The sequence below is a fragment of the Pseudophryne corroboree genome, chromosome 3 (assembly GCF_028390025.1).
Source record: "Pseudophryne corroboree isolate aPseCor3 chromosome 3, aPseCor3.hap2, whole genome shotgun sequence".
Taxonomy (NCBI): domain Eukaryota; kingdom Metazoa; phylum Chordata; class Amphibia; order Anura; family Myobatrachidae; genus Pseudophryne; species Pseudophryne corroboree.
In genome coordinates, this window is record NC_086446.1 from 16213306 (window position 1) to 16238580 (window position 25275).

Consider the following 25275-nt stretch of genomic DNA (forward strand, 5'->3'; position numbering starts at 1 on the left):
GTGCATAATGCTGTGTAATAATAAGAATTTACTCACCGGTAATTCTATTTCTCGTAGTCCGTAGTGGATGCTGGGTACTCCGTAAGGACCATGGGGAATAGACGGGCTCCGCAGGAGACTGGGCACTCTTAAAAGAAAGATTAGGTACTATATCTGGTGTGCACTGGCTCCTCCCTCTATGCCCCTCCTCCAGACCTCAGTTAAGGAAACTGTGCCCGGAAGAGCTGACATTACTAGGAAAGGATTTGGAATCCAGGGTAAGACTCATACCAGCCACACCAATCACACCGTACAACTTGTGATAACTATACCCAGTTAACAGTATGAATAACAACTGAGCCTCATGTAATAGATGGCTCATAACAATAACCCTTTAGTTAAGCAATAACTATATACACGTATTGCAGAAAGTCCGCACTTGGGACGGGCTCCCAGCATCCACTACGGACTACGAGAAATAGAATTACCGGTGAGTAAATTCTTATTTTCTCTGACGTCCTAGTGGATGCTGGGTACTCCGTAAGGACCATGGGGATTATACCAAAGCTCCCAAAACGGGCAGGAGAGTGCGGATTACTCTGCAGCACCGAATGAGCAAACTCAAGGTCCTCCTCAGCCAGGGTATCAAACTTGTAGAATTTTGCAAAAGTGTTTGAACCCGACCAAGTAGCAGCTCGGCAAAGTTGTAAAGCCGAGGCCCCTCGGGCAGCCGCCCAAGAAGAGCCCACCTTCCTTGTGGAATGGGCTTTCACTGATTTAGGATGCGGCAGTCCAGCCGCAGAATGCGCAAGCTGAATCGTGCTACAGATCCAGCGAGCAATAGTCTGCTTTGAAGCAGGAGCACCCAGCTTGTTGGGTGCATGCAGGATAAACAGCGAGTCAGTTTTTCTGACTCTAGCCGTCCTGGAAACATAGATTTTCAGGGCCCGGACTACGTCCAGCAACTTGGAATCCTCCAAGTCCCTAGTAGCCGCAGGCACCACAATAGGTTGGTTCAAATGAAACGATGATACCACCTTAGGGAGAAATTGGGGACGAGTCCTCAATTCTGTCCTTTCCATATGGAAGATCAGATATGGGCTTTTACATGACAAAGCCGCCAATTCTGACACACGCCTAGTCCAAGCTAAGGCCAAAAGCATGACCACTTTCCACGTGAGATATTTTAGCTCCACGGTCTTAAGTGGCTCAAACCTGTGGGATTTTAGGAATCCAACACAACGTTAAGATCCCAAGGTGCCACTGGAGGCACAAAAGGGGGCTGAATATGCAGCACCCCTGTAACAACGTCCGAACTTCAGGCAGTGAAGCCAGTTCTTTTTGAGAGAAAAAGGGATAGGGCCGATATCTTGGCCTTTATGGATCCTAATTTTAGGCCCATAGTCACTCCTGACTGTAGGAAGTGCAGGAATCGACCCCGCTGGAATTCCTCTGTAGGGCCTTCCCGGCCACACACCAAGCAACCTATTTTCGCCATATACAGTGAAAAAGTCTTGCTGTCACGTCTTTCCTAGCCTTTATCAGCGTAGGAATAACTGCATCCGGAATGCCCTTTTCCGCTAGGATCCGGCGTTCAACCGCCATGCCGTCCAACGCAGCCGCGGTAAGTCTTGGAACAGACAGGGCCCCTGTTGCAACATGTCCTGTCTGAGAGGCAGAGGCCATGGGTCCTCTGAGAGCATTTCTTGCAGTTCCGGGTACCGAGTCCTTCTTGGCCAATCCGGAGCAAAGAATATTGTTCACACTCCTCCTTTTATTACAATTCTCAGCCCTTGGGTCTGAGAGGAAGAGGAGGGAATATATAGACTGACTGGAAAACCCACGGTGTTACTAGTGCGACCACAGATATTGAGGTGGGACGCCATGTAGTCCACCTGGGGCAGTTCCCATCAATTTGCAAAACTGCGTGAAGACTTCCTGATGAAGTCACCACTTTCCCGGGTGGAGGTCGTGCCTGCTGAGGAAGTCTGCTTCCCAGTTGTCCACTCCCGGAATGAACACTGCTGACAGTGCACTTACTTGATTCTCCGCCCAGCGAAGAATTCTGGTGGCTTCTACCCTCGCCACCCTGCTCCTTGTGCCGCCTTGGCGGTTATCATGAGCCCCTGCGGTCTGACTGGATCAGAACCGGTTGGTCGCGAAGCAGGAACTCCGCTTGACTTAGGGCGTTGTATATGGCCCTTAGTTCCAGGATATTGATGTGAAGGCAAGTCTGTTGGCTTGACCACAAACCTTGGAATTTTCTTCCCTGTGTAACTGCCCCCCACCCTCGGAGGCTTGCATCCGTGGTCACCAGGACCCAGTCCTGAATGCCGAATCTGCGGCCCTCGAGAAGGTGAGCACTCCGCAGCCACCACAGGAGAGACACCCTGGCCCTGGGGGATAGGGTGATTAACCGATGCATCTGAAGATGTGATCCGGACCACTTGTCCAGTAAGTTCCATTGTCCTTGCATGGAACCAGCCGAAGGGGATGGCCTCGTATGATGCCATCATCCTTCCCAGGACTCGAGTGCAGTGATGCACTGACACCTGTTTTGGTTTTCAATAGATTCCTGACCAGTGTCCTGAGCTCTCTCTATCGGGAGATAAACCCTTTTCTGGTCTGTGTCTAGGATCATGCCTAGGCGAGGCAGATGAGCTGTAGGAACCAACTGCGACTTCGGAATATATAGAATCCAGTCGTGTTGCCGTTTCACTTCCAGAGAAGGTGATACGCTGTCCAGCAACTGCTTTCTTGATCTCGCTTTTATGAGGAGATCATCCAAGTATGTGATAATAGTGACACCTTGCTTCCGCAGGAGCACCATCATATCCGCCATTACCTTGGTGAAATTGGTAATGACAATCCCGTACCACAATTCTGAGGTACGCCTGATGAGGTGGATAAATGGGGACATGAAGGTATGCATCCCTTATGTCCCGATTCACGATAAAGTCTCCCCCTTTTCAGGCTTGCAATGACCGCTCTTAGCGATTCCATCTTGAACTTGAACCTTTTCAGGTATATGTTCAAGTATTTTAATTCAATATGGGTCTAACTGAACCGTCTGGTTTCGGGATTATAACATGGTCGAATAATAACACCCTCTTGTTGAAGGAGGGGACCCCGTACCAGCACCTGTTGAATATACAATTCACGAATTGCAGTTAACACTGGCTCCCTCTCTTGGGGGGAAACCCGCCGGGTCCTCGGTGAGGGGGCATCTTCTCACAGTCCAGCCTGTATCCCTGCGACACAATTTCTATTGCCCAGGGATCTAACAGGGAGTGAACCCACTTGTGGCTGAACTTACGAAGGCGTGTCCCCACCGGGCCTAGCTCCGCCTGTGGAGCCCCAGCGACATGCGGTGGATTTTTGTAGAGGCCGGGGAGGACTTCTGTTCCTGGGGACTAGCTGTGTTGTACAGCTTCTTTCCTCTGCCCCCGGCTCTGACAAGAAAGGACGCACCTCAGACTTTCTTGTTTCTTTATTCAAAAATCTGCATTTAATAATGTCGTGCTTTCCTAGGCTGTGCAGGAATATAGGGCAAACTAGCAGAATTACCAACTAAAGCTGTGGAGACCAGGCCCGAGAACCTTTCTCCACACAATCCTCAGCCTTTCATATGCCTCTTAAGTCGGCATCATCTGTCCAATGTATATTCTATAGGACACGTCAAGCAGAAATCGACATAGCTTTTGACTCTAGGACCCAGTATACTCATGTCCCTTTGGGCATGCTTTATAATTATATATCTATCACTTAAGACAGCATCTTAAAATATTTATATGCCTACTAGGGTCTCAATCTCTGCTGATAAGGTACCTGTCCAGGCTGCCACAGCGCTATAAACCCATGCCGACACAATCGCCGGTCTGGGTAGTATACTAGAATGTGCACACTATCTGCAGGATCCCTGAGAATAGCTAATGCAAACAGGACACCCAAGGGGAAGATTCTCAACACATCCTGGCCCTAGTGGGGAAAGGATACAGCCTGAGAATTCTCTTGTGGGAAGCTGCCGTCTCTTGTCTGGAGATTCCCGCTCTTTTTCCTCATGAGAGGAGGGAAATTTACCTCAGCATTCTTCCCCTTAACATGTGTACTCTCGTGTCAGGGACAGATGAGTCATCAGTGATATGCAAATCATCTTTTATTCCAATAATCATATATTGAATATCTTTTAGCCCTCTTGGCTGTAACTTTGCATTATCGTAGTTGACAGTGGAGTTAAACTCTGTGTCGATACCAGTGTTTGTTATTTTGGATAGTGAGCATAGAGAGACTCTGAAGGACTCTGTGACACAGGGACAGACCAGGGTAGATTTCCTTTCTGTTCCCTAACCTTTTGTCAGCACTTACACATATCCAAACAGGTGTCGGCGTTGTCGACGGAGACACCCTCCCACACACATATCCGCTCTATCACCTCCTTAGAGGAGCCTTTTACCTCAGACATGTCGACACACGCGTACCGACACACCACACACACAGGGGATGCTCTATTTGAAGACAGTTCCCCCACCAGGCCCTTTGGAGAGACAGAGAGTATGCCAGCACACACCACAGCGCTATATAATACAGGAGTGTACACTATACTGAGTGATTTTTTTCCCCTATAGCAGCTTATATACACAGTTTTGCGCCTAAATTTATGTGCCCCCCCTCTCTTTTTTATCCTTTGTGTACCAGGATACTGCAGGGTAGAGCCTGGGGAGCTTCCTTCCAGCTGAGCTGTGAAGAGAAAATGGCGCCGGTGTGCTGAGGAAGAAGGCCCGGCCCCCTCAGCGGCGGGCTTCTGTCCTTTTATGTACTTTAATGGCGGGGGGTTTTACACACATACAGTACTAGACTGTATTATGTGTGTTTTTATTGCCAGAAGGTAATCTAATTGCTGCCCAGGGCGCCCCCCCCAGCGCCCTGCACCCATCAGTGACCGGAGTGTGTGGTGTGCTAAGGGAGCAATGGCGCACAGCTGCAGTGCTGTGCGCTACCTTAATGAAGACAGAAGTCTTCAGCCGCCGATTTTCAACTTCTCTTCGGTTCTTCTGGCTCTGCAAGGGGGACGGCGGCGCGGCTCCGGACGACCGAGGACTGGGCCTGTGTTCAATCCCTCTGGAGCTAATGGTGTCCAGTAGGCTTAGAAGCCCAAGCTAGCTGCAAGCAGGTAGGTTCGCTTCTCTCCCCTCAGTCCCACGTAGCAGTGAGTCTGTTGCCAGCAGATCTCACTGAAAATAAAAAAACCTAACAAATACTTTCTTTTCTAGGAAGCTCAGGAGAGCCCCTAGGGTGCATCCAGCTCCGGCCGGGCACAGATTCTAACTGAGGTCTGGAGGAGGGGCATAGAGGGAGGAGCCAGTGCACACCAGATATAGTACCTAATCTTTCTTTTAAGAGTGCCCAGTCTCCTGCGGAGCCCGTCTATTCCCCATGGTCCTTACGGAGTACCCAGCATCCACTAGGACGTCAGAGAAAATGTGTAATGGGTATAACGGTATGTAATAATGTGTAATGGCGCTGGAGATAGGTTTCAATTCTCAGCTGGGTGCTCATAAATTAAGTTGCTGTTTGTGCTATACTATACAGGTTGTATGACATAGGTATGTACATTACACTTGTATTTTGTAGTTAAATTGTGTTTAATGTTTTTCCCACAGATATGTCAGCAGAGGCAAATCGAAAATTCTGATCTGGATTCATTGAATTGTATCACGAGAATGAGTGCCTGTGGCACGTAAAAAGCGCGGACTATGCCAACAGGACACAGAGTTATCAGGTATTAGAACAGATTATCAGATACAGTAGAGCCAGGAACAGCGCTGCAGACCTAAATTGGGTAAAGAAGAGGATCGCTAATTTCCGAACAGTGTTTTTGTAGGAGCACAAGAAGTACATGGAATCGCAACGTTCAGGAGCCGGGACGGATGAGGTTTACAAGCCAACACTGTGGTATTATGACCTCATGAAATTCACTTTGGAGCAAGAGCCAAGGATAAGGTCATGGTGTAATCTGGATCCAGATTCTCCCACTCTTGTGGAAGAGGAGGCATTAGAGAGTCTGGATCTGGTAAGTACACATTTGTATTGTATTGTACCCACACATTTTTACATGGAGATCATTTTTGTTTTATATTGCAGGATATTACACTGGACCAGGAAGTGGAGCCTTCCATGAGCGAGGCAACTGAAGTGGACGACCCAATTCCACAGCCATGACCCCCGAAACAGCGAAGGTCGTCCAGAAACCCACTTCTGCCCCGTCCAGCTCACAATAGTTTTTTTTACTCATGCCGAGGAGGTTATTAATAGGCCCCCTGACTTGGAGCAAACTTTTGCCAATTACATTGTGGCAGAGATGCGACTGATGAAGGATGATCAAAAGAAGATCTACAAGTGTCTGGTTCCTAATGCTACCTCATGCACAAAAACAAATCTCTTGTCAAGGCATGTGAGATAACACCACCTGCCAGGCGCTGTTTCCCAAATGTGCCCCCACCCACATCACAAACCCATGCAGTATACACCGGGAAACCCTCCGCAACAATCGAGTTTTCTGCCAGGACCCCCTCCTCCCATTCCAGTGTCTCCTCCAGTGGTGTGTACTTAGACATGCTGAGTACATAGTCCTCTGTACTGGACCATCCTCATTTTTGAAATTTATAATTAGTTTTTTTTTCAAACCATTTTTTTTTGTGTTTAAAATTTTTTTGTTGCCCTTACCCTAGTCTCTTGCTCCAAGTGACCTGTATTGAGGTCATTAGTACCACAGCGTTGGTTTCTTGACCTCATTGTCCCGGACTTCTGACCATTGTGATCTATGCACTTCTTGTGTTCCTTCTAAAAGCACTGTTCAGAAATCTGCACTTTATCTTCTCTCCCCAATGTATGGTGGCAGCACTGATATTCTGTGAGATACGCCCGATTCCTCTACTGCACAGGTTCTCAAACTCGGTCCTCAGGACCCCACACAGTGCATGTTTTGCAGGTCTCCTCACAGAATCACAAGTGAAATAATTAGCTCTTTTTAAAATGTGTCAGTGAGTAATTAATACACCTGTGCACCTGCTGGGTTACCTGCAAAACATGCACTGTGTGAGGTCCTCAGGACCGAGTTTGAGAACCTATGCTCTACTGCTTACTGGTGGCATAGTTCTTGCTAAAAAGGCACTTGTTCCTGTGATAGTCAATGAGTCCAGACCAGAATTCTATAAAGTTTTTTTGGGAAAAAAAATAGGTTTTTAATACCTACCGGTAAAACCTTTTCTCTTAGTCCGTAGAGGATGCTGGGGACTCCGTAAGGATAATGGGGTATAGACGGGATCGGCAGGAGACATGGGCACACTATAAGACTTTGAATGGGTGTGAACTGGCTCCTCCGTCTATGCCCCTCCTCCAGACTCTGTTAGAAAACTGTGCCCAGGGAGACGGACATGTCGAGGAAAGAATTTTATTGTTTAAACACGGTGAGTGTCATACCAGCTCACACCTTGAACATACCGCAGAACATGGTATTCAATAGAACACCAGCCACGGGCATGAAAAATTACACAGCCACATGCTGAGAGAATATATAACACAACCTGTGTGTCAATCCAACCAATAAGAAGGTACCGCATGCCATGGCATGAACAACGTCAGAAACATCCTGACAGAAAAGAAACACCACAAGAGTGTAACCATAACCAATAACTGCAGACACAGTACGCACTGGGACGGGCAGCCAGCATCCTCTACGGACTAAGAGAAAAGGATTTACCGGTAGGTATTAAAATCCTATTTTCTCCTACGTCCTAGAGGATGCTGGGGACTCCGTAAGGACCATGGGGTTTATACCAAAGCTCCAGACCGGGCGGGAGAGTGCGGATGACTCTGCAGCACCGATTGAGAAAACAGGAGGTCCCCATCAGCCAGGGTATCAAACTTGTAGAGCTTAGCAAAGGTGTTTGAACCCGACCAAGTAGCCACTCGGCAAAGTTAAACCGCCGAGACACCACGGGCATCCGCCCAAGAAGAGCCCATCTTCCTAGTAGAATGGGCCTCCACCGACTCCGGTAACGGCAATCCAGCCGTAGAATGAGCATCCTGAATCGCATCACAGATCCAGCGTGTAACAGACGGCATAAACGCAGGTGCCCCAATCACGCTGGGAGCATACCGGACAAACAGGGCCTCTGTGTCCCCAAACTGAGCCAAATTGGTGCCATAAATATTCAAAGCCCTGACTACATCGAGAGACTTTGAATCAGCCAATGCTGAGGATACCACAGGCATCAAAATAGGCTGGTTTCTGCGGAACACAGAAAAAAACCCTTTTGACAGAACTATTATCCGAGTTCTCAATTTCGCTCTATCCACATGGAAGATCAAACAGGGACTCTTGTGAGACAAAGCCGCTACTTCTGACACCCGCCTTGTGGACGCCAAAGCCAAAAGCATGACCACTCTCCAAAAGAGAAATTTTAACACTACCTTTCATAAAGGTTCCAATCAGTGTGACACAAGAAACTCAACACCACGTCAATGTCCCACGGTGCCAATGAGGGCACAAAGGGAGGTTGGATGTGCAGTACTCCTTTCACGAAAATCCGAACCTCCGGAAAGGTGGCCAATTCTTTTCTTGAAATATCTTTTTTTTTTTTTTTAAGGCCAAAACCGTACTGAAATGGAACCTACTTTTAGACCTGCATCCACACCTGCTTGCAAAGAATGGAGAAGAACGACCAGGTGAAAGTCTTTTGTAAGAGCCTTCGTGGATTCACACCAAGACACATATTTACGCCAAATACGGTGGTAAGGCTTTGCCGTTACTTCTTTTCTGGCCTGAAGTGTGGAAATTACTTCACTGGGAATACCCTTTCGGGCTAGGATATGGCGTTCAACCGCAACGCCGTCAAATGCAGCCGAGGTAAGTCTTGATACACGCCCGGATCTCGCTGTAACAGTTCCTCACGTAGAGGAAGAGGCCAGGGATCTTCTATGAGTAAACCTTGGAGAACTGGATACCAAGCCCTCCTTGGCCAGACCGGAACAACGAGGATCGCCTGAACCTTTGTTCTTACTTTTATCACCTTCAGAAAGAGTGAAAGCGGAGGGGACACACAGACCGACTGAAAACACCCAAGGTGTCACGAGGGCGTCCACCGCTATAGCTTTAGTGTCGCTTGACTTGGAACAATATCCCTGAGGTCTCTTGTTGAAGCGAGACGCCAACATGTCCAATTGAGGCACTCCTCAAAGACTTGTCACTTCTGTGAAAACTTCTCGATGATGAGTGTATATCTCCCGGATGGAGATCGCGTCTGCAGAGGTAATTTCTCCGTCGTCTACATCCGTAACGAAGACCGCTAATATATCAATTACCTGTCTTTCCGCCCAGCGGAAAACTTCTTTGCGGCTTCTGCCATTGCCGCTTTGCTCCTTGTTCCGCCCTAGCGGCTTACTTACGCCATTGCTGTCAAATTGTCCGACAGACATAACACGGGCAGATCACGAAGAATAGGTTTGTTGAAAACAGCTCTTAATTGAAGAAAACTTATTGCAGACAAGCTTTCCAGCTTGATCTTTTCCTCTGAAATACTTCCCTTGGAAAGACTGCTCCCCAGCCTCGGAGATCTTCATGCATGGACACCAGGATCTAATCCTGGATCCCGAACCTTCGTCCCTCTAGGAGGCGAGACTGTGCAGATACGACAGGAGCGATATCCGGGCCATTAGGATTATATTCCAGTGCATGCGAGATCCGGACCATATTTCCAACTGGTCCCGTGAAACCCACTCTGGCATTTGACCTGCTCACCGAAAAAGGCCTCTTAGGCCACACCCGTCTTCTTCATCAACGGAACATATTGATGGATTGTCACTGCAAATCTGATCCGACTCTGGATCCTCAGACCTCTTTCCACAAGAAAACACAGAACCTCAACCGTTCAGTATCTACTCTGATACCCACCTCCGACATCCGCGTCGTTGGGAACAACAGCCATTCCCTGGGTCGAAGAAAAGTCAGAGAGAAATAACTATTTGGATCACTTGTTTCTTGACCTCACCATAAGCAGGGGAGTGCCTCAGTACAGAATAACAATGGCTCTTACTATTGAAAGAAAACCATCATACTGCCAACACTCCGGTGAGATGGCAAAGACAATCCTGGATATCACCCCAGGTAGGCTGAATGCTGAGAAAAACGCATTTAACCCCTTTTTCTACCTTTATGTGCTGGAGCTCCCTGGCCTGAGATTCCATCCTGTAGTTCAACTTCGTAAGTAGAAGTCTTTGTTTCTGGTGGATGGGGATCTGAACCCAGGACCCCAGCTGTTGTAGTGCAGAGCACTGTACCACTAGGCTACTCGAGTGGCTATATATATATTTTTTTTTAACAGGGACTGCAGGACAAAATCCTGAACCTGATGCAACTCTGGTATGGCGTCGCGTACTATCTCCCCTTCCAGAGGGTAATCAGTAAGATATATTTGAAAACTCAGTGAGGGGAATCATCTGTCAATTCCAGTATGTCCCCCTTTGGCTTCTACTATTAACCCCCAGGTCCAAGTCCATTCCCGGACTTACGGAAGAGTATTAGACGAGTTCCCACCGGTGTGGGCTCCAGCCAGAGACCCAGCGACATGCGGTGGATGTGGTAGAAACAGAAGACAATATCCGCTTCTGCGAACCTAACAAGGCTGCAGAGCTCTTACCTTTTCACCTTCCACTAGCTGCACAGAAAGGGAAAAAAGAACTGTATCGAAACAGTTAAAATGACTGCATCCCACAAAAGAATGCGTCACCAATCGTTGTGAGGGAATCTAACTCACGAAGGTAGACTTACCAGTGTTATTCGCCGAGAGTGACTTAACTGAGGCATCCCCAAACAGCGGTACACCGTCACAGGGGAAAAAACTCCAGTATCTCTCGGAGTCAGCCTCAGCATTCCCCCGGCCACACCTACTGCAGACGCTCGGCAGCCTGCCGCAATGTTATAGAGAAAAACCAACATAAGAAACATCCCCTCTCTCTCTAGGGTAATTCTATTGGATGTTTTTCTGAATACAAGCACTCCCCCATGCACATGTAATGCAAATAACCTCAAAGCATATAAGTAAAATATCACTTAGCTTCCTGTATACGATCCTTTGTGACAGGGCCCCGTGCCGACCAGGAGTTGACTATCACCGTATTCTATCCGCGGCGGGAAAAGAATAAACACTCTGACTCCTCATGAGGATCTGAGACCAACTTGTCATGGCCGACCTAGAGCTTTATCAACAGAGCAACCAGCACATGGGAAGGAATACTTTTACTTCAGCATTCATTAGAACTTGCAATATGAATATACATATTTGAATACACATATCATATATATATATATATATATATATATATATATATATATATATATATATATATATATATATATATATATATATATAAGTATTTTGTCCAGAACCCCAGGGTCCCTAGTGACATTAATGTGTGCTGAATGTGTACAACCATGTACTAAATGCCCAAGTTGTGGATCTGACCAGGAAACCTTATGGTCGACATAAAACATAGAATTTGTCGACAACAGGGAGTGGTAACTAGGTAAAATAACATTCTTACGACCCCGAGGGGTTCGAGGGAAGTATATACACATAAATGTAATATCATTCCCCCACAAATAAAAGCACATCTGTGCCAGAGCTACAGGCCCATGGAACCGTGCCCTATACAGGTATAGGTTATGTACTTCATGTTAATTTACACCCAGTAATAACAGACGGTGCTGACAGGTCACCCACATACTACTGTGTCACCCATACAACTACCGACCTGCTGACACTTGATCTGCAGACCCAGGTACCATCAGGAGTCAGCAATGCCGACAGAGGGATTCACATAGCCAGCTCGTGGCAGAGCACACACACGTCGACACATGAGTACTATAAGCTATCATGGGTATATGTGACAGGGAAAACACAGAATACCAGTACAACTCATTAACTAACACGCACATTATAGTGTATAGTGCTATATTTTCTCTTTTGCACTAAAACCACCTTGCTTTTTGGCGGGGAAATGAGGAGAAAATGGCGCTGTAACAAGTTGTGAGGGCTAAGCCCCGCCCCCTCTCGGCACGCTTCAGCCCCTCTAATATTATTCATATTTATACTGGCGGGGGTCCCTATACAGTGCCTATGCACTGTATACATCTTTTGCCAGTTGCAGGAAAGAGGTATATTGCTGCCCAGGGCGCCCCCCCTGCACCCTTGTAGAACCGTTGGTGTGTGGGAGCAATGGCGCGCAGCGCGACCGCTGCGCTGTACCTCCGAGACCTGAAGTCTTCTTTTTCTTCCAATACTCACCCGGCTTCTGTCTTCTGTGAGGGGGTTGACGGCGTGGCTTCGAAAACAAGCAGCTAGGCGCACCAAGTGATCGAACCCTCTGGAGCTAATGGTGTCCAGTAGCCTAAGAAGCAGAGCCCTTAACTCAGAAGAAGTAGGTCTGACTTCTCTCCCCTCAGTCCCATGAAGCAGAGAGCCTGTAGCCAGCAGGACTCTCTGAAAATAATAAACCTAGCATAAAGTCTTTCCAGAGAAACTCAGTAGAGCTCCCCTAGTATGTGACCAGTCTCTCCTGGGAAGACTCTAACTGAGGTCTGGAGAAGGGGCATAGAGGGAGGAGCCAGTACACACCCATTCAAAGTCTTATAGTGTGCCCATGTCTCCTGTGGATCCTGTCTATACCCCATGGTCCTTACGGAGTCCCCCTAGGACGTATGAGAAAATGAGTGGTGTTTTTCTTGTTTAATTAATGGTTGTTAATGGAATTTTTTGTAACATAGTTTGTAAAAATCAGAGGGTCAGCGAGATGTTATGGAGCCAATGTATCATTTAATATTTGCTGCTGATTCCCCCAAACAACCGTACCTCCCAAATGTAAGTAGAAGGGACTGCAGCAGGTATCTCCCATACCTTCATACATGTACATCTCCAGGCAAGGGTCAGGTAAGTTTTTTTTTAATGACAACCTTAATTCTCCTACAAGTAAAATAAGAAAACAGAACCTTTGAATAGACAATTTATAAAAAATAAAATAAAAAAATAATATTTTTTTTTAAATATATATATATATATATATATATATATATATATATATATATATATATATATATAGAGAGAGAGAGAGAGAGAGAGAGAGAGAGAGAGAGAAAGTCCCATTGGGGGGGGAGGCACTCTCCAAATCATAGAATAAGTCCAAATCTGGTACAACAATATTTTAATATTCAATATAGTAGCTCCAAATGTCTACGTTTCGATTCTGACATAGAATTTTTCTCAAGACGAGCAATACAATGCAGCATCCATAGTCAATTATACACACTATATGAAGGAAACAAACAAACAGAGAACATCTGAAATTAAAATAATGAACAATGCCTCACAGGCCCACATGTGAACCGAAATGAATCACCCCTAGGTGCATAGCATAATAATGTGCCTAAGATTAGTGCATATACCTATACACACATATTTCGGTACATCACAAACCAAACACCAACTATAAGAAAAGATAGCAGAGCCTGCACATACCAGCTTACCATAAACCAAAGTGTATACGCATGTTACAACAAATAAAGTGTCACCCCCATACAGGTAAACACAGTGAAAGCTTACTCAATGCCCGATTCCAAGCTCATATATACGGAGTAAACCGGAATAGGGACTTTATGCTCAGGAGGAAGGACATCCAGCATGAAGCTATTCATTCAAAGGTAAAACCTAAACAAGGAGACGATGGTCAGATAAACATATATTGAGGACATCTGTATGTCTAATCCACTAATATAGTCCATTAACTCACAACATATATGAAGTCGAGACATCCATCACAGCAGGTGTAAATTCCTCCAGACTTACTACAATAAAATTAATATATCAAGATCACTGCAGATCACAACCATGTATTAATCAAACAATATAACCAAAAACAATTTTTCAATGTTCCAAATTACTCACAGGAGTCTGGAGAGTTAGCAAGACACTCACGAGCATCAGGACAGGGCTGCGTATAGCTCCACTGTCCCATGCTCCAATTATACTATTCAAACCGGAAGTGATGTCTCCGCATGTGTAGACCCACATCTAAATATTACTATAACAATACTTCTAAACTATTCAAATATGGCAACACGTAGTACACATATACTCCACTCAGCTCCCTAGGTGAATAAGTAAACACCCGAAGGCGAGTTCACCCATAGACAACGGAGGGCGGAAGTGACCTGCGTTCCAACTGCCGCGGGCGGAAGTGCATGCGTTCCACATGAGCACTTCCGCCCACTGTAACCAACAACGCCAAGGACATCACAACGGGGGCGGGAGCAATATGCGTTCCAGCTCTGTTAATGCGGAAGTACCTGCGTGCCATATGCGGCTGCGATCAGCATACGTCATTTTAAAACAACATGTCACGATACAATAAACACAGAGTGACCTCTAACACATGCTGCCAGTCCACAAGGGGCCCATGAGGCTAAAGCAAGATACACAAAAATACACAAAAATATACATATATACATAATCTATACATAAATGTACAAGAGGTTTATACATACATACATAACAAACAACATACACAATACACTTATAGGTACTGGGTGAAATACAGTATAAGTAACAAGCTTAAATCAAATGGCAACTGTACAGACATAAAATTAAGAAAATGGGGTACCACAAGATACACCATTGGATTGATCCGTGCATCAGGATGCCCAAACCAGGTGTCACTATACATACATTTGAATATCCTTATACATATATAGTGTCTTGTTATAGATATTTTTTAATAAATATATATTTACCATATATCCTTATGTATGTATAGTGACACCTGGTTTGGGCATCCTGATGCACGGATCAATCCAATGGTGTATCTTGTGGTACCCCATTTTCTTAATTTTATGTCTGTACAGTTGCCATTTGATTTAAGCTTGTTACTTATACTGTATTTCACCCAGTACCTATAAGTGTATTGTGTATGTTGTTTGTTATGTATGTATGTATAAACCTCTTGTACATTTATGTATAGATTATGTATATATGTATATTTTTGTGTATTTTTGTGTATCTTGCTTTAGCCTCATGGGCCCCTTGTGGACTGGCAGCATGTGTTAGAGGTCACTCTGTGTTTATTGTATCGTGACATGTTGTTTTAAAATGACGTATGCTGATCGCAGCCGCATATGGCACGCAGGTACTTCCGCATTAACAGAGCTGGAACGCATATTGCTCCCGCCCCCGTTGTGATGTCCTTGGCGTTGTTGGTTACAGTGGGCGGAAGTGCTCATGTGGAACGCATGCACTTCCGCCCGCGGCAGTTGGAACGCAGGTCACTTCCGCCCTCCGTTGTCTATGGGTGAACTCGCCTTCGGGTGTGTACTTATTCACCTAGGGAGCTGAGTGGAGTATATGTGTACTACGTGTTGCCATATTTGAATAGTTTAGAAGTATTGTTATAGTAATATTTAGATGTGGGTCTACACATGCGGAGACATCACTTCCGGTTTGAATAGTATAATTGGAGCATGGGACAGTGGAGCTATACGCAGCCCTGTCCTGATGCTCGTGAGTGCTTTGCTAACTCTCCAGACTCCTGTGAGTAATTTGGAACATTGAAAAATTGTTTTTGGTTATATTGTTTGATTAATACATGGTTGTGATCTGCAGTGATCTTGATATATTAATTTTATTGTAGTAAGTCTGGAGGAATTTACACCTGCTATGATGGATGTCTCGACTTCATATATGTTGTGAGTTAATGGACTATATTAGTGGATTAGACATACAGATGTCCTCAATATATGTTTATCTGACCATCGTCTCCTTGTTTAGGTTTTACCTTTGAATGAATAGCTTCATGCTGGATGTCCTTCCTCCTGAGCATAAAGTCCCTATTCCGGTTTACTCCGTATATATGAGCTTGGAATCAGGCATTGAGTAAGCTTTCACTGTGTTTACCTGTATGGGGGTGACACTTTATTTGTTGTAACATGCGTATACACTTTGGTTTATGGTAAGCTGGTATGTGCAGGCTCTGCTATCTTTTCTTATAGTTGGTGTTTGGTTTGTGATGTACCGAAATATGTGTGTATAGGTATATGCACTAATCTTAGGCACATTATTATGCTATGCACCTAGGGGTGATTCATTTCGGTTCACATGTGGGCCTGTGAGGCATTGTTCATTATTTTAATTTCAGATGTTCTCTGTTTGTTTGTTTCCTTCATATAGTGTGTATAATTGACTATGGATGCTGCATTGTATTGCTCGTCTTGAGAAAGATTCTATGTCAGAATCGAAACGTCGACATTTGGAGCTACTATATTGAATATTAAAATATTGTTGTACCAGATTTGGACTTATTCTATGATTTGGAGAGTGCCTCCCCCCCAATGGGACTTTCTCTATATGCGTGGACTCACTGTTCCAGTGTATTTCCACTGAGTGCACCCCACTGATGTCATTGATTAGATGAGAGTGCGGGCTTATGTACATATATATATATACAGGCCCGGCGCTACCCGCTCAGCGAAGGGATGCAGTGCAGGGAGGCGCTGGGACAGAGAGGCGCTCCCCCTGCTCTGAATCCCTTCACTGCTGCGCCGTCCTGTCCCCCTGCTGCTGCTGTGACTGTCACGGTATGACAGTCACTGGCAGCAGCGCCTGCTGAATGAAAAACCTCCTGCCTCCCCTCCCCGTGTGACAGCGGCTGACGGGCTGAGTATGGGACAGAAGGGGGCGGAGCTAAATGGTCCGAAAGGGGGCGGGGCTAAATGGGACAGAAGGGGCGGAGCTACACTGACCAGGCTGCAGTACAGAGTGAGACTGGCTTAGGTAAGTGGTGTGTGTGTGTGTATATATATATATATATATATGGTGAGTGTGTATGTGTGCATATGGTGGGTGGGTGTGTATGTGTGTGTATATATGTGTGAATTGTGTGTGTGAGGTATGTCTGCGTACGCGCACTTTATGGATGCTAGTATTGGGGGGGGCATTACGTATAATGACGCTACTACTGGGGGAGGCCATTACATGCAAGGACGATACTACTACTGGGGGGGCATTACGTATAAGGACGCTACTACTACAGGGGGGCATTACGTGAAACTACGCTACTACTGGGGTGGCCATTATTTATAAGGACGATACTACTACTAGGGGGGAATTACGTATAAGGATGTTACTACTACTGTGGGTGCACTACGTATAAGGATGCTACTACTACAGGGGGGGCTTTACGCGTAACGACGCTATTACTACTGGGAGGGTGCATTACGTATAAGGACGCTACTACAGGGGGGGCATTATGCGTAACAACGCTACTACTGCTGGGGGGGGGGCATTACTTATAAGGACGCTACTACTACTACGGGGGAATTACATATAAGGAGGCTTCTACTGGGGGTGCATTATGTATAAGGACGCTACTACTACTGTGGGGCATTACGTATATGGACGATACTACTATTAGGGGGAATTACGTATAAGGACGCTTTTACTACTGGGGGTGCACTACGTATAAGGACGCTACTACTGCTGGGGGGGCATTACGTATAAGAACGCTACTACTACTTGGGGGCATTATATATAAGGACGCTACTATTACTGGGGGGGCATTACGTATAAGGATGCTACTACTGGGGGGGCATTATGCATAAGGACGCTACTACTACGGGGGGGCATTACATGTAAAGATGCTACTACTGGGGGGGGGGCATTACGTATAAGGACGCTACTAGTACTGTGGGGGGGCATTACGTATAAGAACGCTACTACTACTAGGGGGGAATTACGTACAAGGACGCTTCTACTACTGGGGGTACACTACGTATAAGGACGCTTCTACTACTGGGGGGGGCATTACGTATATAAGGACGCATCTACTACTGGGGGTGCACTACGTATAAGGATGCTACTACTACTCTGGGTGCATTATGTATAAGGATGCTACTACTACTGGGGGGGCACTACGTATAAGGATGCTACTACTACTGGGGGCATTATGTATAAGGATGCTACTACTACTGTGAGTGCATTATGTATAAGGGTGCTACTACTACTGGGGTGCATTACATATAAGGACGCTACTACTACGGGTGGGGCATTACGTATAAGGACGTAACTACTACGAGTGGGGCATTACGTATAAGATTAATAAGATTGTGCTACATTGTGGCGTAATTTTAAATGGGGGTACTATTGTGTGGCCATGCCCCTTACTTGTGAGACCACACCCCTTTTCCCGGCGCACGCCAACGGAATATGGGAGGGCGCAATTTTATAGTTTGCAGGGGGGCGCCGAACACCCTAGCACCGGCCCTGTATATATATATATATATATATATATACACACACACAGACACACACACGGGAATATGGAAATCAGAGGAAATCACATGATGTAATTGCAGCTTCCTGACAGGCCACCGCCCCCACTCCACATAAATGCACTGATATAAAATGTCTGCCACTATTTATTTACACAGAGACCCCCCCCCCCCCTGTAATGTCACCCCAATATTCTAATGAGCTGTTACATAGCCAAAATCACAAGTACATATAGTCATTATTGGTGGTTCTGGGCTCCGGCCAGTTCAAGGGAAATCGCACAGTCACAATGGCAGCGTGTGTACCCACCTTTACACACCAGAGATATTTATACACAGCAACACTGATATTATGTGGACACAAAAGTAACAATACAATGACACATTAACATGAAATTGTTTCTGTCACCATAGCGACAATTATCTGATAATAAGATAATACACAAATAAAAAGACTCAACAGAAATCTTGTTTTTAAACAACTTTATTTCATATCTATAATACACATATTTTTGTCCATCTATATTTTAAACTTAAAAAATACTTTACGCTGCATAACATGGATAAAAATAAGATTTTAAACCAACCGGTAAATCTTTTTCTCCTAGTCCGTAGAGGATGCTGGGGATTCCGTAAGGACCATGGGGTATAGACGGGCTCCGCAAGAGACATGGGCACTATAAAGAACTTTAGAATGGGTGTGCACTGGCTCCTCCCTCTATGCCCCTCCTCCAGACCTCAGTTAGAGAAACTGTGCCCAGAGGAGATGGACAATACGAGGAAAGGATTTTGTTAATCTAAGGGCAAGATTCATATCAGCCCACACCATCCACAACGTATAACATGGAATATACACAACCAGTTAACAGTATGAACAAAACGGTATCAGTCAAAGACTAATCTCAACTGTAACATAACCCTTATGTAAGCAACAACTATATACAAGCCTTGCAGATTTAGTCCGCACTGGGACGGGCGCCCAGCATCCTCTACGGACTAGGAGAAAAAGATTTACCGGTAGGTTTAAAATCTTATTTTCGCTTACGTCCTAGAGGATGCTGGGGATTCCGTAAGGACCATGGGGTTTATACCAAAGCTCCCAACCGGGCGGGAGAGTGCGGATGACTCTGCAGCACCGATTGAGCAAACGTGAGGTCCTCATCAGCCAGGGTATCAAACTTATAGAACTTTGCAAAAGTGTTTGAACCCGACCAAGTAGCCGCTCGGCAAAGCTGTAAAGCCGAGACAACCAAGAGCCGCCCAAGAAGAGCCCACCTTCCTAGTGGAATGGGCCTTTACTGAATTTGGTAACGGCAATCCAGCCGTAGAATGAGCCTGCTGAATCGTGTTACAGATCCAGCGAGCAATAGTCTGCTTCGAAGCAGGAGCGCCAACTTTGTTGGCTGCATACAGGACAAACAGTGCTTCTGTTTTCCTAACCCGAGCCGTCCTGGCTACATACATTTTTAAGGCCCTGACTACATCCAGGGACTTGGAGTCCTCCAAGTCACCCGTAGCCACAGGCACCACAATAGGTTGGTTCATATGAAATGAAGAAACCACCTTAGGCAAAAATTGAGGACGAGTCCTCAACTCTGCTCTATCCACATGGAAAATCAAATAGGGGCTCTTGTGAGACAAGGCCGCCAATTCGGACACCCGCCTAGCAGATGCCAAGGCCAATAACATGACCACCTTCCAAGTAAGAAATTTTAATTCAACCGTTTAAAGAGGTTCAAACCAGTGAGATTTTAGGAACCGTAACACCACGTTAAGGTCCCATGGTGCCACAAAAGGAGGCTGGATGTGCAGCACTCCTTTTACAAAAGTCTGGACTTCTGGGAGAGAAGCCAATTCCTTCTGAAAGAATATAGGGGGTCATTCAGAGTTGTTTGCGCATTAGTTTTTTCGCTACGGAGCAATTAGTCGCAAAATGCGCATGCGCAATGTTCGCAGTGCACCTGCGCCAAGTAAATTAGCACAAAAGTTTGGTATTTTACTCACGGCCTAACAAAGATTTTTCATCGTTCTGGTGATCGGAGTGTGATTGACAGGAAGTGGGTGTTTCTGGGCGGAAACTGGCCGTTTTATGGGAGTGTGCGGAAAAACGCGGGAGTGTCTGAAGAAACGGGGGAGTGTCTGGCCGAACGCTGGGTGTGTTTGTGACGTCAAACCAGGAACGAAACTGACTGAACTGATCGCAGTGTAGGAGTAAGTCTGGAGCTACTCAGAAACTGCTAAGAAATTTCTATTCGCAATTCTGCTAATCTTTCAATCGCAATTCTGCTATGCTAAGATACACTCCTAGAGGGCGGTGACTTAGCGTGTGCAATGCTGCTAAAAGCAGCTAGCGAGCGAACAACTCGGAATGAGGGCCATAGATAGGCTCCATTAAGGTACAGATTTCGGCCCTAACTTCAGGCCCATATCCACTCCTGTCTGTAGAAAGTGGAGAAAACGGCCCAGATGGAAATCTTCCGTAGGAGCATTCTTGGCTTCACACCAAGATACATACTTCCTCCATATACAGTGATAATGTTTCGCCGTCACCTCCTTCCTAGCCTTTATCAGAGTAGGGATGACATCCTCCGGAATACATTTTCCCAGCTAGGATTCGGTGTTCAACCGCCATGCCGTCAAACGTTACCACGGTAAGTCTTGGAACACGCAGGGCCCCTGCTGTAACAGGTTCTCCCTGAGAGGAAGAGGCCATGGATCTTCTGTGAGCATTTCCTGAAGATCTGAATACCAGGCCCTTCGAGGCCAATCTGGAACAATGAGTATTGTCTGCACTCTTTTTCGTCTTATGATTCTCAATATTTTTGAGATGAGAGGAAGAGGAGGGAACACATAGACCGACTGAAAAACCCATGGTGTCACCAGGGCGTCTACCGCTACTGCCTGAGGGTCCCTTGACCTGGCACAATACCTCCGAAGCTTCTTGTTGAGGCGTGACGCCATCATGTCTATTTGAGGAAGTCCCCAATGACTTGTTATCTCTGCAAAAACTTCTTGATGAAGTCCCCACTCTCCTGGATGGAGATCGTGTCTGCTGAGGAAGTCTGCTTCCCAGTTGTCCACTCCCGGAATGAAGACTGCTGACAGAGCGCTCACGTGATTTTCCGCCCAGCGAAGAAACCTGGTGGCTTCCGCCATTGCCACTCTGCTCCTTGTCCCGCCTTGACGGTTTACATGAGCCACGGCTGTGACGTTGTCTGATTGAATCAGAACCGGTAGGTCGCGAAGAAGAATCTCCGCTTGTCGTAGGCTGCCGTATATGGCCCTCAATTCAAGTACGTTGATGTGTAGACAAGCCTCCTGGCTTGACCATAGCCCCTGAAAATTTCTTCCTTGTGTGCCTGCTCCCCATCCTCGGAGGCTCGCGTCCGTGGTCACCAGAACCCAGTCTTGAATGCCGAACCTGTGACCCTCTAGAAGGTGAGCACTTTGCAGCCACCACAGGAGAGACACCCTGGCCCTGGTGGACAGGCTTATCTTCTGATGTATTTGAAGATGGGACCCGGACCACTTGTCCAGAAGATCCTACTGAAACGTCCTTGCATGAAACCTGCCGAAGGGGATGGCCTCGTAGGCTGCTACCATTTTTCCCAGAACTCGAGTGCATTGATGAACAGACACTCTTTTTGGGTTTAGCAGGTCTCTGACCATGTTCTGGAGGTCCTGGGCTTTTTCCATCAGGAGAAAAACCCTCTTCTGTTCCGTGTCCAGAATCATGCCTAGGAATGATAGTCTAGTCATTGGAATCAATTGTGACTTTGGCAGATTGAGAATCCAACCGTGCTGTTGTAGCACTCTCAGGGAGAGCGACATGCTCTTCAGTAATTGATCTCTCGATCTCGCTTTTATCAGGAGATCGTCCAAGTATGGGATTATTGTGACTCCCTGACTGCGCAGGAGCACCATCATCTCTGCCATCACTTTGGTGAAAATCCTCGGGGCCGTGGAAAGCCCAAACGGCAACGTCTGAAACTGGTAATGACAGTCCTGTACAGCGAATCTCAGGTACTCCTGATGAGGAGGATATATGGGGACATGAAGGTATGCATCCTTTACGTCCAGTGACACCATAAAATCCCCCCCTTCCAGACTGGATATCACAGCCCGGAGCGATTCCTTCTTGAATTTGAACTTTTTCAAGTAGAGGTTTAGGGATTTTAGATTTAAAATGGGTCTGACCGAACCATCCGGCTTCGGGACCACGAACAGGGTTGAATAGTACCCTTGGACTAGGGGAACCTTGACAATCACTTGCTGTTGACAAAGCTTTTGAATTGCAGTTAACACTACTTCCCTCTCTGGGGGAGAAGCTGGCAAGGCCGACTTGAAAAATCGGCGAGGGGGCACCTCTTCGAATTCCAGCCTGTAGCCTTGGGATACAATATCCATCGCCCAAGGATCCACGTCTGACAGAACACAGACCTGGCTGAAGAGTCGAAGACGTGCCCCCACCGGTGCGGACTCCCTCAGTGGAGCCCCAGCGTCATGCGGTGGATTTAGTAGAAGCCGGGGAGGACTTCTGCTCCTGGGAACTAGCCGAAGCAGGTGTTCTCTTCCCTCTACCCTTACCTCTGGCGAGGAAGGATGAGCCCCGACCTCTTCTGGACTTATGCGACCGAAAGGAATGCATCTGATATTGTGGAGTTTTCTTTTGCTGTGGGAAAACAAAAGGCAAAAAAGTAGATTTACCCGCGGTAGCTGTGGAAACCAGGTCCGCGAGACCGTCCCCAAATAAAACTTCACCTTTGTAAGGTAAAACCTCCATATGCTTCTTTGAGTCGGCATCACCCGTCCATTGGCGGGTCCAGAGGGCTCGCCTCGCAGAAATCGCCATGGCGTTGGCTCTCGAACCTAGCAGCCCGTTTCTTTGAGCGTCTCTCATATATAAAACTGCGTCTTTAATGTGACCTAAGGTCAGTAAAATGGTATGCCTGTCTAGGGTATCAATGTCAGCTGACAAGGTATCTGTCCAAGCTGCAACTGCGCTACATACCCATGACGATGCTATTGCCGGTCTGAGTAAAGCACCCGTATGCGTATAAATAGATTTTAAGGTAGTTTCCTGTCTACGATCAGCAGGATCCTTGAGGGCTGCCGTTTCTGGAGACGGTAGCGCCACCTTCTTGGACAGATGCGTTAAAGCAGAGGTTCTCAAACTTGGTCCTCGTGGGCCCACACAGTGCATGTTTTGCAGGTAACCCAGCAGGTGCACAGGTGTATTAATTACTCACTGACACATTTTAAAAGGTCCACAGGTGGCGCTAATTATTTCACTTGTGATTCTGTGAGACCTGCAAAACATGCACTGTGTGGGCCCACGAGGACCAAGTTTGAGAACCTCTGCGTTAAAGCCTTGCCCACCCTGGGCGAGGATTCCCACCGTACCCTGTCCTGTGCGGGGAAAGGATACGCCATAAGAATCCTCTTGAGAATCTAGTCTTTTGCCTGGAGTCTCCCAAGCTTTTTCAAATAATTCGTTCAGCTCATGAGATGGGGGAAAGGTTACCTCAGCTTTCTTTTCCTTATACATGCGTACCCTCGTGTCAGGGACAGAGGGGTCATCTGTGATATGCAAAACATCTTTTTTTGCAATAATCATATAATTAATACTTTTGGCCACCCTTGGGTGTAACCTTGCATCATCGTAGTCGACACTGGAATCAGAATCCGTGTCGGTATCAATGTCTGCTATTTGGTATAGGAGACGTTTTTGAGACCCTGAAGGGCCCTGTGACACAGTCAAAGCCGTGGATTGACTCCCTACTTTTTCCCTGGACTCTGCTTTGTCCATTCTCTTATGTAATAAGGTCACATTTGCATTTAAAACATTCCACATGTCCAACCAATCATGAGTCAGCGTTGCCGACGGAGACACCACGATCGTCTGCTCCACCTCCTCCTTAGATGAGCCTTCCGCTTCAGACATGCCGACACACGCGTACCGACACCCCCCACACACACAGGGATATATCTATAAGGAGACAGTTCCCCAACAAGGCCCTTTGGAGAGACAAAGAGAGTATGCCAGCACACACCCAGCGCCAACTTACACTGGAAACATAATTCCCAGATAAATAGCGCTTTTATATATAATTACCTGTATAATACACTAACTGCGCCTTACAAGTCCCCCCTCTTTTCAGCCGTGTCACCGTGTTCAGCAGGGGAGTCTAGGGAGCCAGCTTCTCTGCCGTGCTCTGTGGAGAAAATGGCGCTGGTTAGTGCTGTGGGACCAAGCTCCGCCCCCTCCAGCGGCGGGCTTTGGTCCCTCTCAATTTTATAAAACTGGCGGGGGATTAATACACTTACTGCCTCTGCAGCCTATATCCATATAAATGCCAGACTTAAGAGGTTTATATTGCTGCCCAGGGCGCCCCCCCTGCGCCCTGCATCCATCAGTGCCTGCTAGTGTGTGGTAGCAATGGTGCGCAGCGTCACCACTGCACGCTTACCTCAGGGAAGATCTGAAGTCTTCTGCCGCCTTAGAAGTCTTCTTTTCTTCTTATACTCACCCGGCTTCTATCTTCCGGCTCTGTGAGGACGGCGGCGCGACTCTGGGACGAACGGTGGGGGGAGACCAGCATTCCGACTCCCTCTGGAGCTAATGGTGCCCAGTAGCCTAAGAAGCAGAGCCTATCACTTAAGTAGGTCTGCTTCTCTCTCCTCAGTCCCACGATGCAGGGAGCCTGTTGCCAGCAGTGCTCCCTGAAAATAAAAAAACAAACAAAATTGTTTTTCAGAGAAACTCAGGAGAGCTCCCCTGTAATGCACCCAATCTCCTCTGGGCACAGGATCTGAGGTCTGGAGGAGGGGCATAGAGGGAGGAGCCAGTGCACACCCAATCTAAACTTCTTTATAGTGCTCATGTCTCCTGCAGAGCCCGTCTATATCTCATGGTCCTTACGGAG

General features: G+C 46.7%; 1 long non-coding RNA gene across 2 annotated transcripts; it reads right to left on the bottom strand.

Moving 5' to 3' along the window:
* Positions 1–12838: 12838 nt before the first annotated feature.
* On the bottom strand, positions 12839–14043 carry LOC135057027 (uncharacterized). 2 transcript variants are annotated; one of them, XR_010244110.1, is made up of 4 exons: positions 13977–14043; positions 13822–13876; positions 13635–13739; positions 12839–12998 (listed from the first exon to the last, which is right to left on the bottom strand). It is a non-coding gene; the product is annotated as an uncharacterized LOC135057027 (long non-coding RNA). The 2 variants fall into 2 exon arrangements; XR_010244109.1 differs by lacking the exon at positions 12839–12998 and adding an exon at positions 13220–13340.
* Positions 14044–25275: the final 11232 nt, after the last annotated feature.